Source organism: Molothrus ater, chromosome 1 (genome assembly GCF_012460135.2).
Source record: "Molothrus ater isolate BHLD 08-10-18 breed brown headed cowbird chromosome 1, BPBGC_Mater_1.1, whole genome shotgun sequence".
Taxonomy (NCBI): domain Eukaryota; kingdom Metazoa; phylum Chordata; class Aves; order Passeriformes; family Icteridae; genus Molothrus; species Molothrus ater.
The window spans coordinates 64,857,653-64,873,589 of record NC_050478.2 but is presented as its reverse complement, the minus strand read 5'-3'; the positions used below and the strand labels follow the sequence as shown (position 1 = coordinate 64,873,589).

Here is a 15,937-nt window from a genome sequence, read left to right as displayed (position 1 = left end):
AGCTCTTTGGATGAAGTCATATAAGTATAGACAGATGGCAGGGATGTGTCTGAACCCACTTACATGAATATTTAACAGCCTGACTGGAGGAAGAAGGGGGTCACAGTCCAAACATTCAAAAACCAGCTTATCCACACTGTCTATTCCCAGTCTTTGTCTGCTGCTATTTGAGTAGCTGAAACTGGAGGGAGGGAGGGCTGTCATTACTGAAGTGGCAGTCACATCCAGTTAACAGACAAGAAGGGAAAGATCTTTCTTCAACTTGCTACTACTATTTACCTTCTCCTTAATCAGATAAGTAGAGACATACTCATTTTTCCTCTTAAATTAGCCAAGAATCTTCTATTCAGTGCCCATGGTCGTCTTCTCTTCTTACTTTTCTCTCTCATCTTTACAGATGGCTATTGGTGACCAAGTTGACAATTTCAATAATGTCAACTAATAGCACCTCTTTTCCTGCCCCTGAATAATTTTTTGCTGCATCTGTTTGATATTGGAGAAAGCATTCATCCACCTGCCCTATATCCTCTAACTGGTAGCTCCAGCTATGCCACTTGATACAAATCACAAATGTAATAATCCTTGAGTTACACAGACTCTTTGCAGAGAGATTTCAGTCTTAGCAAAATAAGGGAAATCTCAGACAAAACAGCCCTAGAGTCAAACCTTCCTGATATAGCAATTGTTCCCCAAAGAACCAATATATATTACTCATCTGACCTGCTCACCACTAAACCACAAAAGCATCACGTTCTGCTCCAGTTCAGCTTGCATCATTCTGCCTCACAGACACCTGCCACATTTTATCTGAGGTCTGTCCAGGCACTGTGTCTCAAGATATCCACACAGGTGCTTGCTAGGAAAAGGATCTGTGTTCATGAGGAATGGCAGCCTGGGGACAATTTTTTTGCTGAGTGTTCCATGCCATGCATGGTGGGGGTTAGTCCTCTGCCATGTGGGGCAAGGAATACTTGGGATTGTCAACATCTGAGTATGAAATTATGATTATTAATATGAAAGAGAAGCCTATGGATTTTTACATTCCATACATTTGAGAAAATTTGCCAGTGGGATCAGTGTAACTCAGGCACATGTGAAGAGGAAATGGAAGAGCCCTAAATATTTATAAGGGGACAGGGAGAAATTGAAGCCTTAAAATTACTTCTTCCACCATTTCAACCTTTGTGGAAAGGTTGAAACCTCGTAATTTCAGCAAATCCAAAATGGAAGTGTGATGAGAGACTTTCTGTCTCTGTGCATATGCTGATAATACGTGCTATTCTCTCATCCCTGTCAGGGATTTAAACAGCTTTTTGCTTGATGCCCAGAGAGCTTTTATATGCTATTAAAGCTTGTGCAGTTCTTTCAGCATAACACTGCTCAGCACTTGAGTCTGTGTGCACTACAGATCTTTGTCTCCTCCGTAGCTGCAAATCTGCAAGCAGCCACATTAGCTTTCTGGAAGTAGGGAGAGAATATAAAAGGTTTGCTTAATTTAATTTAGAGAAATACTCTGGTGTGTTTATGCCACCAGAATGAGAAAAAGGCAGATCAAAACACCATTTTTCTGCTCTCTTCCCTCCGCTCCCTTCTCAAAAGGAGAAGGAAGAAAAGGGACCTTCCCTTTGAGCCATTCTCTATAGCAGGATCAGGCAGAATAGAGAGCAGAGTGCAAGGAAAGTCTCCCTTCCCAACACTAAATCTCATGGAATGCCGTGCTCTGACTGCAGGTGCTGCGGGGGCTTCTCTGGGAACTGACCCCCATCTTCTCTAGTCTGGGGCTGTGGTCTAATCCTCTCCACTTTTGGACAAGACTCTAAGAAAGGATGAATTGTTACTGTTTGTCATTCTACCAGCGTGTTTTGGTGTTTCACATGTCTTTGAAAATCGCACCACAACAGACAGCAAAAACATCATTAATTACATAAAAGCAGGGAAATGCAGCCAGCTTGCTTCAGCAAAAAAGTGAAATATATCTGTCCATGCTGATAAGCAACACAGTTGGATACATCTCATCTCATGAAAGAATACACACCCCTTCCACCTGCATCAACTGGCTGCCTTGGATTCCCTAGGGAGCCCCAGGAGGGAAGAAGGACTATGGACTTCACCTGGGTCCTCCTGATGCTCATTTTGCCAGTCCCTTTCCAATGCTCCAACATGCAGATGAGCTTTCTATCAATGAGCACAATATCCCTCCTGTCCTTACAGCAGTTCTGTGTCAACAGAGCCAAATGAAGACACTTTTGAAACAGAAGAAATAATATCACTTTCTTTTAGGTATACAGTATACAATTCTTAACCAGGCAACTAATGAGCATTGATTTCTTGACTTCTCAGGTAAAATGACAAACATTTTAAATACATGTCAATCTTTTGAGGGCTCCACAGAGTTTTCACTCCGGCCTCCCAGCTGGCTCTTCTCTAGAGAGTGGTGCCAGCATTGGGGAAGGCTCACTCCTGGCCAGCCCAAGTCCAAAGCTGAAGGTGGGGAACACATCTCCTAGCAAGGCTCATAAGGTGCATCCCCCAAGCCAAACCTTAACAACTTTGGTACCAGTCTGCCTTTTTTTAAGAAGGTTATTGAAGAACACTGATCTTCTCTGAAGAAGCAGATGTCTAACTAACTCTATAGAAGCAGCTGAGCAATTAGAAAACAATTGTCTGTGCTACCATTCAAGTGAAGATCTCTCTAGAGATCTTTATGTTGGAAAGTCAAATCATAACCATGCTCTAATGGCTTGTCACCCACCTAAGAGTATTTAATTCTGTCAGGAAGCCATGTGAGTTATTTGCAATGCTCAGTCTTCATTTACAAAAGGGAAGTCCTTGTGAATTGGAGATAAGCCCAGAAGTGAGTGGCAAGTAGATACAGTCCAGGGTAGTCGTATTTACATTTTTTTCCATGTAAGTGCAGGGAAAGAGTGAGGAGCTACAGTAAGAACTTAACTACTGACTCTGCAGTTCCTGGAATTTGCATCTCTTCATTTTACAGATGAAGCTCCTTTCAAGCTCCTTGGCTACCAGCAGCCCAAGTTTCTTTGTCCCTGTATCATCCCTGTGCTGCACAGCTGAAAATGAGCAGAACTCACAGCACAGGAAAGGTAGAATGGCTGCAACCAGCTCAGGCGTCATCAATTCTGAAACCTTCAATGTCAGCTTTTTCTCCCCATCTGCTCTGATTGTTTCAAACAAGGAGACAAATATTTTCACATTAAAAAACTCCAACTAATTTAAAAAACAAGTGTCTGTCTCTGAACTGAAGTAAGACTAGTCCTCTATATGTTCTGCTTAAAACATGAGGCCCCAATACAATATTTTCTCTTCTTCCTATTCACAAGAAAATAAAAAAGGGCTCTATTTGAGCCTTGAGTCTGAGCATATAATCAAATCCTTCACTGGCACCAGAAAGATACATTAGTTAGCAATTGCTACCTATTGCTCTTTGTCAGGATGGGGGAGTGAGAGAGAGAGAAATAAAAAATAAGGTTTTGGTGAACTGAGCTAAACTTGTCACCAGAGAAAAAAAAAAAAAAAGATAAAATCTTTCTAAAAGCAAAGAGGAACTGTCAACTTTCAAAGGACAGTCTGAGGGTTTCAGAAAATACTGGAGTGGTGAAAAGAGCACGCTTGCCAGGTTATTTCAAGTGGATGACTTAAACTTATTATAGTATGTTTTTAAAACACTTTATTTTAAAAAAAGAAACTAATACAAAACTATATTCCAAATGGTAACAATCCACATTATCATTAATAAGCATACAATAAAGAAATACAGGCAAGTTTTTCTTCTCAGATTTTCACCATTGCAGCTGCTCTTGCTGCCTTTGGATCCTATGCACAATCAGAGGAAGACCTTTCCCTGGGAGTTTATCAAAAACCATGGTCAAAATAAATGGTCTAAATCAAAATACACTACTTGTCATTTAAATAATAGATATGCAGCAGTTTGTTCTTCTGCACACATGTACACACATTGTCAACTCTGGGGCTGTGCACAGAAACCCTCTTAGAAATTAAGTAAGGCACCTGGAGCCAGTCTGTGGTTCCCTACAGCTAAACTGATCTTTGACACAAACTGTGTATCAGTAGAGAGAGCTGAGTATTTTACCTAACAATGATCTTGGAAATCCTCACAGTTATTTGAACCATTTGCAAAAAATACAACATTTGGAGGCTTAATTTTGCCAGGACCTGTAAAAAACTTTCTCAGTTAACTTATCAACTCAGTCCAATATTTAAACAGTCTGAAGAAAATCAGAGGCTGGTAATACAGTTCTCTTTTCTTTCCAAGTTCATCACTCCCTGGAAAACCCAGAAGACTATTTAAGAGATCTGAGTTGCAACCATACTAAACCATTGATTACAAAGGAGACACACAGACCTAAAAGAAAGTGATATTATTTCTTCTGTTTCAAAAGTGTCTTCATTTGGCTCTGTTGACACAGAACTGCTGTAAGGACAGGAGGGATATTGTGCTCATTGATAGAAAGCTCATCTGCATGTTGGAGCATTGGAAAGGGACTGGCAAAATGAGCATCAGGAGGACCCAGGTGAAGTCCATAGTCCTTCTTCCCACCTGGGGCTCCCTAGGGAATCCAAGGCAGCCACTGGATTCACTCCAGATGAGCGAGCATCAGCAGAAATCCAGCAGAGAAAAGCAGGAAGGTGGCTGAGTAAATGAAGAAAGGGAAAGGAGAGGGAGCTGGAAGTAAAAACACCACCAAGGTGGAAAGAAAGGCACTGCAAGGGGCTGGTGCAAAAACCCAGAGGTGCTCCTGCCACTCCAGGAGCTGCACAGCCAGCCCTAATGGTAACATCCCCACTGTTTGGAGGCTCATCCTGAAAGGATCACCTTGAGTCCAATTTTTTGTATGCCCTGCTAGCATCTTTTCTGCAAAAGAAAGAAATAATGGAGGAGAAAGAAATAGATTTCAGAGAAAATTAGCGCCCTTCTCTACCCAAAGACTGGACAGGAAGAAGGGACAATTAAGAAAACTATCTGGGTTAAAGTTTGATATGTGTAAGAATTAAGCTGTTGCCCAACAGTACATTAGCCTAGAGCAATGCAATACTGGGACAGGCTATTCTATGGGGCCGATACTATTTTGTGATGCATTACATGTGGAGATATGTGAATCACATATCATATATACTGCACAGTGGCTAAAAGCTTTTGAATCCCTCACAAAATAATAGATACGCAGGAAGAGTGGAAAACTGGATAGAAGGCTGCTCTGTTCTGGGAAACGAGGAATGATGTCTGGGCCATCTCAAAAAAACAATCACTCAGGTGACTTGAAAACCTTTTCACATGGGAGTAGGATTTTTATTAGTATGTAGATATGTCTCTGCTCTTATGAGATGCTGCTGCCATGCATCTTGTGATATAGTAACGATCATAGTAACAATAAAAACAATAGTTACATTTATTGTATTTGGTGCATGATCTGTCATTCAGTTCTTGAGTGGCATGAAAAAATACATTTATTTCAATCAGTACATCTGCCAGGGGAAATTGATAGCATGACAATGTTTATTCGAAGAAGCCTTATTTAAGAAACCTTTTGACAAGGAAATAAATCAGGATGATGAATGCCTAACAAGATTGGCTTTAGTCACCGCTCTAACATTGGCCAAGACAATCTTTGTTAATCACAGATATGCATATCTGTTGCAAAAAATCAAGTTACTACAACATAGTGAGTCACAGCTCATGATCTGATTTGTATTAACAGGCCATGTGTGTATTCCTAGTCAGCTCTAAGTGTGAAGGAAAATAACAGTGACTGGAGGAATGTGTTTTCCGTTGTGACTGGAACAGACAGCAAATGCACACAGGTGGTGATACACTGCCCTGCTGATGAGCAACAGCTCATTTGGCCCCAGCAAACCAATGGCTTACAGAGATTTTACAAACTCTACACTTCTTCCTTTGCATCAAAATATTATCAAGGTAAAGAACATATGCACTGTTAAATTCTACAGTCAACTGGGACAAATTGCACTTCACAACTATTAGATGGGAAATATCTCTACAGTAAAAACACACGTACCTGAACTGTATACTCCTAAAGGCAGGGCCTCAGTTCATTTATGGCTCTGGTCCATCACACTGATTCCAGTTTTTAGGTTGGTGTATCCTTACTGATAGAACTTATTTTTCACACAACTCCTTAGGCAACAAAACTTAAACACTCAAACACACTGGGGAAGAAAAGCAGTTTAGGGGGTCTCTGCCTTGGCTGCCCTGTAGTCATAGGCTAAACCAAACTTCACTTGAGCAACTGTATGCATGATGAGACAAAAACCTGCAAGGCACCTTGCTGCTGGTGACACATGAGCATCATCTCCAGCGACAGTTTAGGTGTCACTCACTAAGGAGACACACGCAGCTCACACATGCAGGGCCACAGCTGCAATCAGACTCAAGAGGTAAGAGGGTTACCATGAGCTGGGAGCTCACACCAGTGATTGCAGCAGGGCTAGTGGTCTGTAACACCTTCCAACAAACAGAAAAACAAGGAACTGCTTTGTCTTGGAAAAAAAAAAAAGAAAAAAGAAAAAAAAAGCAATGCTGGGCTCTTTTGTACAGAGCTCTGAGGTATGGTGCCTAGGCTTGGAAAACAGCCCTGCTGACTCCAAAAGATTATAATGATGCCTGCAGGTAAGCAAGTGCCACCTAAGCAGAACCAGGACAGTTCATCAGAATGTGAGAAGACTGTAATGATGATATCAACTTTCATTATGTACTAATATTAATTTTATTTGTACAGAGGTAGTCATTAGGGTTTATGGACTGGGGCCATGTCTGTGCATATATTACAGCAGACATAAATGTTGCTGTAGCAGTGTTCATGACATTTGAAATAGATGCATTTCTTCCATGCTTGACACTGGATTCACATTTGCTTCATAGGAAAGCTTCAGGTAGTCCTGCAAGGAGCAGGGATTTGAACTCAATGTTCCTTAAGTCCCTTTCAACTTAGAGATATTCTAAGATTCCATGATATAGAACCTCTTCTGCAAAGACCACATGTGCTGACTTGAAAGTAACTTTCCTAGTACGTCCTTATAAATTTCTGAGTGTTTATTCTGTTACTTTGGCCAGTTGGGGCCTTTGATTTGGCGCTATAAAGTTTCTGCATCACTCAATCCATGGGCAATGTGCTTAAGAGCAAGCCAAGCAAGCAAGACCTGCATTCCTGTGGATGCCAGCACACTTTGCAAGGCAAAGAAAAATTCTCTAACCCTTTCCTAACACAGGGTAGAGCTTGATTCCTTGTTCATAGCCCACCTGGCATGTCATTCTCATCTCTTCTATGTAGGCCCTTATGCAAATAACAGCACTGGAGCCTGAAATAAATGAAGCACTTAGTAATTTTTTAACTACTTGAAACCTTTAACTGCTGGGAAATCTAGAGAAGGTGCAAATACACCTTGACAAACCAGCTACTTGTGCACACCACAGGGAAATGCTTCAGGAGTCTCAGCTTGAGATTATCTGCTCAAGCATCTGAAACATGCTCAGACTTACATTCCCTGAGCCCGGGCTGGATGCTTTCCACGCTCTCATATGTGCTTGGGAAAAAGTATATGGGACAAACCATGCTGGCTTTCCCAAATTTCTATTTGATTTTTTTATCTTTGAATCCCCATCAAAACAGCATGATCATATCACTTCCCCATACAGGAAAAAAAATCAAAAGACCTGCACTAAGTATTCAGATAGGCTGAGAAAAAAAAAATCCCCAGACAATCTAGTTAGACCTTATTCAAGCAAACACTCATTGATTTCAAGGGAATTTTAATTGTTTTAGGACTAAATTGAATTTAGGACTCAGTGTCAATCTCTGTGTTTGGTCATTAATTTCTCCCAACTACTCTCATTTCCTTTATTCAACTTCTAGTGCAAAATGCATGTCATCAGTCCAGTATATTATAATACCTTTCTCTTCCTCAGAAAAGAAGTCACAGAGCAATCACAGTCTATGATCAATCTCTATTCTCCTGAGGAATTGTTATCTGTATTTAAATATGTTTCTTTTTGTGTTGGCTGACAACTAAATGCCCAGCTGTTGTAAAGGCTTTGGGAGGATTAGGAAATCAGGCAGCTCAATTTTCTTTCAGCTTGCTTTTCCATCACAGAATTGTTTACGCTTCCTGAGTCAGAGAAATTTATGACTGTTAATTAGAGTTAATTTTCTTTATATTTCTCTTGCCTACCCTTTCTACCCCATTAAAACTAGCAAGCTGTAATCTGGTACTAAATAAAAAACTGACAAAAGATAAACATCAGACTACAGCTGGTGAGTAGGTAATGCACTCATTTGTACAGGATTCATGAAGCTTTACAAACACTGAAAAATTACATCTCACCAGCCAAGTGACAGGGACAGTGGAAAAAAAAAAACACTGGCCCTACAAGTAGCAGTGTCAGATCCCTATCTGCATCTCCCATGTTATCACTATGCAGAGCAGCATCAGTACTCCCTCTGCACTTTATACTTCAGGATTTTCTTCAATAAACATCCAGCCACACAATCTCTTTGCAGGAGAAGCACTGAAGTTTCCAGTATGATCCCTTCTATGTGATGACTGTATGAAGCATCAGCTTCACTACCCACTTAGCCCAGACGCTACTGCAAATGCTTTCCTAATCTTATCTCTCTGCAATATTTTCAGCTGGGGTATTTCTACTTCTTTTCCTGCCCAGTGAAGTCTGAAGGACTGCTGTGCTGAAGAAAATGTGTGTCACCCCTGCAGTGCTGGATGAATGGAGCATGCACTTGACCTAATTTTCTGATATGAGTGGTTAAAATAAATTCTAAGATCATTACTCATGTTCCCAAATACTGAATTGACTACAGATGCCAAAGCACCCAGCTATGCACAGGGACACACTAACAAAACTGCGCTCGTTTGAAGACTGTGCCCACAAACAAAATTTTGACTTCAGTACAGAAGCACATAGACACAGACACATGCCAAGGAGCAGGAGAGTCCCTTTCACACACTCACATACAGACAAGTACATGGCAGGTGGAGGTGAGCAGTGCCATTCCTTTCATTCAGGAGTGAGTGCACAAACACCCTGTGTGTCCCTGTGTGCACCCTGTGGTCACATTTTTTCTTTCACATACACAGCTGCAAAAGTTGAAAACATCTATTTATAATCACTAGGCAAACCCTACTAGAGCCCGTAAGGCTGTGCCTAGCAGTGGAATTGGATTTTCCAGCATGTAAGGAAGGAATGGACAAACTCTGGCTTCACAATGCATCTTGGAGAGAATGTTCTGTCAGTGGTTTCCTATTCCTTGTGTCAAAAGGTCCCCTCTCTGCTCACTGAGGGGCAGCAGCAGCAGAGCTGGAGAGGTTGGCATGACTGAGCCCTCAGGAAAGGCTGCACAGAGAGGAAAAGCTGTGCCACAAAAGGTGTCACGATGAAACCAGGCAGTTGGTCCAACCTCCCCAACCTCCCCCAGAGGGCTCAAGGCTGCCTTTCCCATCTGTACATTTCTGGTGTGCCCCTACCCCACGATCTAGAGACTACAAAACCATACACAGAACTGTGGATCTGCAGGACAATATTCCCCCACCCTGCCTAGCTCATTAGAGTGTGCCTAAGCTTATTCATTGGTGGCATTCATGAAATGGATTCTTCATGGCTTCTCATTTCTTCTTCACAGTCTTAGTCCTCTGCCCAAACCAGAGATGGTTTTTCTGTCTTGGCAACAACATCAAAGATCAGGACCACAGAACACACAGGCTAAGAAAATAAGGTAGCTTTGCCTATGCAAGAAAAATCAAGCCAGCTAAATGAAAATCCTGATCAAAATGAAATCCCTTTGTTGGGATCCTTTCAAAATAAAAGGCATTCTTATAGAGGACCCCCACTTCTCTGAGTCAGTGTTGAGTAGTGCAGTTCTACCCTTCCCATAACCAAACTGGGTTCCTTCAGTCCAGCCCCAATCCCATTTTGAAGTTAGTGAGAATTCTGGTAACAGAGTTTTCCAGAGAGCTGGCATCAGGCCTTTGCCAACTTGAAGCCACATTTACTTCGGCTGTAATCCCATGAATTAAACCAGTCACACTGGCCATTGGTCTGGCTCTTCAAGCAACATGGTGAATAGAACAGTGAACAGATGACAAGCAAATGAGGGTTTAAACTAACTGTACTTTTGTTAACTTCTCATCCAACAGTATTTTATGATTCTCAGGTCCTTAGAGAAACTTCTAAATAAATTATTAAGTGCTCCCCTCAAGGCAGTCATCTTAGAATTGGTGTACTTTCTTGGGTAGTATTTTATATTCCTGTCAGTGAGCGCTAAGTGCCGCTAAAGAGGAGCCATAAACCCATTCTGAAAAGCAGCAGCAAGAATGAATCAAATGAATCAGCAATTCTGACTATGTGAGACGCTGACATCATGCTTCCCTGGCTCCAACCCTGGGTCCATAAGAATGATGGAGGTCTGATTAATTACTCCCCAGGCTGCAGAGCTCACACAAGAGCCAAGGACTCAGCAGCAGCCCAACCAGCTGACTCAAGAGAGCAGTAACTCATCGGGTGCAATCTGCCTGGATGCCAGATTGTCCTGCCTGCAGTCAATCTGCAAACTAACCCTCCCAAAATGGTTTTTGGAAAATGCCATTCACACTCACACTGGCTAAGTGTGCACCAGACAAGATGCAGCTAGGGTACAGTAGCAGCTGAAGTCATATTTTATTATGCTTTTCCACTTGCTCTGAAGGACACTGGGAATCTTTCCCCACCACCGAAAAACTGCTGGAAAAGAGATCAACACTGAAACATTTCCCCATTATGCTCATCAGGCTGGATATAGTTAATTATGGCAGCCCGATCTGCTGTGTTCTTCATCAGCCCCAATGCCTGATTTTGTTGCATTTATATTGTAATCCCAGGACTCTCTTGTGCCAGGTGTTCCACAAGCATGCAATGGAAAACGAGCCCCTATTCACAGCAGGCTTTGTTTTATCATCTGCACCCTGGATACCTGGGCTGGAAAGACAGGTCAACATGGGCAGGTCCTCTCACTGTGCCCACCTACTGCTGTGGCAGAAGTGCAGCCCAGGCTGCCTTACCTTATGCTGGTCTGAGCTCACTGCAAAGCTGTGTTCGGACCTCATCCCTTTGAAGCCCCAGGAGAACCTAAAGTAATACTCCAGGGGTAGAAATTTCAAGGGTAGAGCTCTCCTGCACTTGACCTGTGCCGCAGTAGGTGAAAGAAATGTAATTTTTATCCACCTATACTGTTGCGGGTACATATCTGATTCAATAAAGAATAACACACCTGTAAAGTAGGTCAGCAATTCTTAGACAGCACTTGCACTTGTGCTTCCTTTCAGAAGCTGCATAACACACTGATCTCCAAGGGAAAGGAGGGCACAAAGGACGAGGCATTTTCAAGGGAATAAGAATTGCTTTATTTCTGAACAGCAGTATGCAGCTAGAATCCCAAAGCTCTTCAACTGCTCCATTTTTCAGTCACAGATTTGGCTCAGATTCCAATGCAAAACAACCCTAGAAAGCTTAGTTTTCAACCCAATAACACTGTTTTCCCCAAATATATGCTATTTTCTACCTGTAGTCCCTACAAGAGAAGAATGAGCAAGAACTTGTGAGGAGAAATCTCACAGTGGGCACAGAAAGTTTTCAATTTAAGTTCTATTGAGATGCTAACTCTGATCTCACAGAGCACCTCTTCACTCAAACATGGCAACCCAGGAGGTGCTGGGTTGGGATGATAGAAAGAAGCTTAGGCTAATTAATTGCATTTCTTTTTCTGACTGCAGTGTTTTCTTGCCCTGCTCGATACTCAGAGGCCAGCACTGGTTCTTCTGATTAACAGTATCTCATAATGAATTCAAAGGAAAAGCTGCAGGCTAAAGAAAACTGGAGTTTTGTTAGCAAGGATTTGCTCTTGGCAAATAATTATAATTGCCAGTGTTAAAAGGAGATAGTGAATTAACTACAGCAGACATGAAAAATAAATTTGGAAAAAAGCTTTCAATAATTACAGTGCATATGTCAAATGGAAATTATGCTAATTTGCATATATCTGCAGTCACAAAGCGGCTTCATGGTAACAAGCTTGTATATTTAAAATCATTTAATATAGCCCAGGGTTTTAATAGCCCAAAAGACACTTCAATAAGTACAGACCAAAAGTTATCCTGGAATTCTCTGGGTTTTTATGCCCCATCTACACAGAGTTCATTATTATTTCATAACTATTCATTAAGAAATTTACCATCCCCACCCCCAAGTACACATGTGGTTTTCCTGATTAAAAGCATGTTAGAGGTTTTTTTGGTTCATGTCAATAGGTCATCATTATTCCAGTATAACCAGCCACATGGGAAGCCACACTACTATAACTCTCTATTTAAAATATCATGTCCCACATCTTACACCAGGGCTAATTTCCAGGCAGGACAGACAGTTCATTGGGAGCTCTGCACTAATTTCCAGGCAGGACAGACAGTTCATTGGGAGCTCTGCATTATTTGTCATGTGCTTCAGTCTGGATGAAGTTTCCAGTCAGAAACCTGAACACGCGTGTGGTGTGGGTGGATTTGGACAAGAGCCTTGCTCTGGACTCTGGCCAAGGATCACACACTCATGGGCCACAGGAGAGTATCCTCCTGGACAGCCTCAGAAGGGTGCCATGCATGTCTGGGGGTACATTCCAAATCCATCTGCTTGCTGCTGCTTAGGAATGGGGGGGGGTGGGATTTATTAAAACCACTCTCTTATTTTCCCTTTCATTTATGACACCAGTCTATTTAAACTTGAACTGGGAATCCCCACATCCCAAGAAAAAACACTCCCTAGGAAGAATTTGGAAGATAAGCTTTTTGACGCTTCAGTGTCATTACCTCCTTTCAACTAAACTGTGAGTTTGTACCTGCACCCAGCACAGAAAACACTGAGAGTCAGATTATCCCTTTGGAGGAACAAGGATAACTAACAGGTAATCACAGTATTATTGAAAGTTGCCACTGGTCACTTGTGGTTCACTCACAGATCTCAAAGCACTCAACAAAGCCAAGCAGGTATTACCCTCACATTGCAAAGACAGAGGAAAGAGAAGTCAAGAAGCTTGATGATTTCTCCTGGTACAGATATTACCAAAGTGGCCAAAGAAGTAATCTTATCTATCTACCTAACCCCTTCCTCACTAGTATCCTTTCTGCATCTGCAGAAATTACACCATCCTTTTAGCTTTTCCATCCAATTTGGTCATGATTTACTCTTTTCTTTAAATAAAGCGCCATATCTGCTCTTCAAAGATTGTTGGAATATCTCAACTTCAGCTGAAAGTGAAAAGACCAAACCTCAGCTGTAGGAGTGTTGGTTGGACTATCTCAGGGCAGAGGTTTTTTGGCAAAACTGCCAGGCTCTTGTTTTCCTGCTTTCACACACTTGAAAATGGGTACCTTGCAGGCAGGGCAAAATACCGGCTTTAGGCTAGATTCACCCCTGGGCATTTTCCAACACATAGAGAAAAACGAGAAGGGTGCTAAGACAAAAGCACTCCCTAAAACCATGGCAGGAACAGCACCTGGCTGTGGTTATACCCATCAGCAGCAATAGGCTCACATGGAAAGATGCCACTCAGTCATACAAGCCCCGCAGAGAGCTAAGCTAAGGGTTAATATTTACCCCACCTAACTAGAAATGAACAGAGTGCCAAATCTGGGAAGGATCATTTCTCCACAGGCAACTCACTGCCTGCAGAGACTCACCCCCATGAGTCAGTGCAGCAAGAGGGGGATGCCAAAACAACTATTTGTGATTTCTTGGGAGGAAAGCCTGGTCTGACTGCAGCACCGCAGGGCACTTGGTGGCTCAGAGGAACTGCTGCAGTAATGTGCTCCTCCTCCAAGCCCAAATTCATCTCAGTAATGGCCAACTGCATGTTGTTAGGCCTGACAAAAAGGTGGTGGCCTGGGTGAAATGAGAGGCTCACCTTGCCTTCAGATGCCAGTCATGAAGCGTTACTGTCACCAGAACCATTCTTGACAAGTCCACTGAGTCCCCTCAGGGCCCTTCCAGCAGGATGGCCGGGGCAAAAGCAGAGGCCAGCAGCCAGCCTCAAACTCCAGGCACATGCTGGATGCTCACATCACCATACCCTGCACCAGGGGCTGTCTTCATCACGAATATTTTAGTTTCCCAGGTTTATTCAGCCTATAAGCTTTTTACAAGTAGCAGCATGTGCTGAAGAGGTGTTCCTATTGCAGCATTAAGCATGTCCTTCCAAACGCTGCATTGTCCCACACTCCATGTGTTTCTGTCAGGGACATTACAACAGCTGGATTTGCCCTGAGGCAGAAGGCAAGGGAAGTGCCCAAACAAGTCAAAGTTAGTTTCCCATGGCATGGACACCTCAGCTGTTTTACTGAACACATCCTTACTTTCCAAGGGCATGTCAGCACAAGATGTACACAGAATGAACATACCCCTTCCTTCCCTTTCTTTGAGGAAGCATCCACACACATGCCTCCTGTTTTCTTAAGGATGAATGTATGGGCAAGGTTAGACAGACCTTGTGGTCTATCTGTAGCTGGACGAGTCTTTGCCACAGGGAAATACAGCTGACATACCTTGGCACAGCACTGCTACCTTGGGAGAGACATGATTTACTGGATCTGAGAGTGTCCTGCTGCCAGGGCTGGGGAGTGCTGCAGCAGAGGCTGTAGCAAACTGCTTACATCTCCAGAAACTCCAGAGTACCAGGAGACAACATATTGCTCAGTCTTTAAAGATTTCTTGTATGTGCTGCAAAAATCCTGCATGAATTTTGTAAGCTGCCTGCATATTTAGATTCCTTAAGTGAGGTTTTTGTTGACTGCAAATGTGTTTAGCTTCAAAAATGCTTTTTTTAAACTCTGCAGCTTGTATTTGTCCTTGAGGCTTGACAGGACATAAAATGTGGCAACATGCTGGAACAGCCTCTCTGCTTGCAAGCTGTTTTGCACTACAGCAGCACATTTGACAGAGTTTTCCAGTTGTAGGGAATGTCATCACAGCAATACAAAGTGTTTTACCTTGGACAAGCCTTAACAATACTGTTATGCTATAGGTGTGGCTTTCCTTTAAAAAATTATTTTTAATGCTACACTATTCAAGGGTGAACAAAGCACACACTTATGCTGATGCCAGTGTTTTCACAATACAGGTTTTCAGTTGGCTCAGTGACACCAGAAAGGAACTGGGCTTCACAGAAATTTGGATGGCTCCCTTCTGAGTCACATCCAGTTGGATTATCCTTTTGAAAAAATTTGTGGTGTTTGTTTGCAACAAAACTAGCCCTTCTAAGTCTACAGAGTGTATTTTGTTCTCCAACTGTATGGTTCATAGCTTCTGTTGTTGTCATCTTTGGTTTGGCTCATCTAAAATTGTCCTTTGCACAGAGAGAATTGACAAAACACAGAAATCTGGTCACCTGTTCACAATATTGTGCTGAGGGGAAGCAATGCCATATCCCAGCTCATCTCTAGCTCTTCTGCTTCTATGTCAGAAAAGACTCTAGTGCACCCCTTCATTTCCAGAAAGCCAACATTCCCAGTGTGCATGTTCCCTGTGTTACTGAGGAGTTCTCACTGCCATGCAGATAACCCTGTAGGGCACCACAAACAGTGAACACATCCACACAAAGTATCGGGCTGCAACACGCCTTCATTCATCCACATCTGGTCCTTAGTTGAGTCAGCTGCCCAGAACATCTGAGGGTAGGCAATGAAACATTCCTTTCAGAGAAGGGAAGAAGGCAAGAAAGAAGTTGGCTTTCTGATTTCTGGCATTATTGTATGAAGCTAGGGAAAAAAGTGACAATACTACACAGAATAGAGAAAGTGAAGAAAGGATTGACTAGAGAGAAGTAGAAGTTTATTAACACCTATAACCTAA

The 15,937-nt window shown here is 42.4% G+C and overlaps 1 protein-coding gene across 2 annotated transcripts in view; it reads right to left on the bottom strand.

Annotated features, from left to right (window-relative positions):
- The window catches only part of GFOD1 (glucose-fructose oxidoreductase domain containing 1), a 71,754-nt gene that overhangs the window by 8,661 nt on the left and 47,156 nt on the right, over positions 1–15,937 (bottom strand). The window lies entirely within an intron of this gene.